Raw genomic sequence first — 1,758 nt, 5'->3', positions numbered from 1 at the left:
CTGTTATGTGAAAAATTGTGCTTTTTGTTATATGGTTTTAAAAGAAAGGTATCGAAATGTTGGTGATTGTAGAAAATCTAGTGTTCATTTTCATTGTAAAGTACTAATGTTTGAAAAAATTTGGAATGGTAAAGATGAGAGCCTATGTAAAAATTCTTTTTTTGTGCATTACAGACTGTTCTAGCCAATGCAAAGAAACTCCTGGCAAAGGAGGTATGGCAGTACTTGATGAGGTATCACGTGAAGTTTTCAGCTCTGGCCAGATCAAGATGTTCCATATAGGACTCTGCGAGAGACTATTAACTTGGTCATGGTAACACTTCTGAGGGAACTTCTGGCTTATCAGAAAGGTAATGTATCTGTTAAAAAGAGAGTCTTCCTAATATTTTCAGTCTAAATATTAACAACTTCTGCTTCAATGGAGCAGTGTCGCCAAAACCCCAAAAGTTTGCGCTATACTAGAAATGTGTAAGTGCTCTGTTTCCATTATACAAGATATGTGTAACTGTGCAAGTGAACCATTGCATACTGCAATAGCCATTCTTTAGACTACAATATTGTTTTTATTTCCAAAGACTTGCCGGTTCCATTTACAAGGAGATGTCCAAGACTTTGTGAAGAGCTCTACCTGTCTGGCCAGACTGAACTTGCAGGACAAAAACAGGAATCAGGAGAGAAGGAGACCTGCTGTGGAAGATTTAAGCTGTTAACACTTTAGATCAATTTTTCAGGCAAATGCGCTTGTGTTGATCTTTTGGGTTGGGGCTATTGCTGATAGAGTCAGGTAAGTCTTGTTGCATTTTTAGATTGCATTGTCCTGTTGCATTTTCAGGGATGTCAGGTTTATAGAAAGCTTTTTTTTTATTTAACATGGAGAGTTTTTAGTTGAGTTGTACGTGATAACTTAGAAAGATATATAGTATAATATTGAGGCAAGTGAAGCCAAATAAAATAAGACAAAAGTGATAAGCCCAAAAAGATGTTTTATAGAATTTTTTACTACCTTGTTTTTAGCCAAGGTTCTTTATAAAAACTTTTATTCTTTTAAAATTTTTGTAGTATTGCAACAGTAAAAATAAGCTAATTTGTTTACATTAGAATTAAAACTTTACACAGAAAGTTTTATAAATGCACATGAATGAAAAATAGAGAATTTATGTTCATTATGATTTTAAACAACACTATGAAGTATTCATCTTTTTCAGAAAATGGAGAAAAAGATATTCATTGTCAATATTTTGTTGTTTTTTCTGAAACTGCATATAATCAAACAAAAAGAAAGTATTGTAACATTTTTTGGTACGTTTTTTTTTTTTTTCCTCTTATTTGCCATGGAGTAAACTCATGAATGTTTTAAACAAATAGTTTGAAGTGACATAGAGTACTCTTGTTATTTTGTAAAAAAATATATATATAAATTTATGTGATGTGAATTACTTATTTAGATATAATATAAAATGAAGAAAATTATATATAAGTGAGTGATTCCTCTAACAGTTCTTGTCATAGATATACTGATTAAAGTGTTTATGTTTTCTTGTGGGCAGTGCTCTCTTAATCCTGTTCATGGTTTTTAGAGTCAGACCAGGGGCTCAGAGCTCTCTTTCCTTCTGTCAGTTTTCACAAATCATCTCCAGATCAAGATGTTGATGGTAACACAGGTCAATAAGGATGTGTTTTTTGTGGGACCATCGCCTTGCATACTAACAACCATAAGTCTACACTTGCTGATAATTGGTGTAGTGTATTGATGAGTAG

The 1,758-nt window shown here is 32.7% G+C and overlaps 1 pseudogene; it reads left to right on the top strand.

The window, feature by feature from the left end:
• The window catches only part of LOC119591866, a 40,067-nt pseudogene that overhangs the window by 6,828 nt on the left and 31,481 nt on the right, over window positions 1–1,758 (top strand).

Source organism: Penaeus monodon, chromosome 29, assembly GCF_015228065.2.
Source record: "Penaeus monodon isolate SGIC_2016 chromosome 29, NSTDA_Pmon_1, whole genome shotgun sequence".
NCBI lineage: Eukaryota > Metazoa > Arthropoda > Malacostraca > Decapoda > Penaeidae > Penaeus > Penaeus monodon.
The sequence above is the reverse complement of the archived record's forward strand: the minus strand, read 5'-3'. Positions and strand labels throughout refer to the sequence as shown.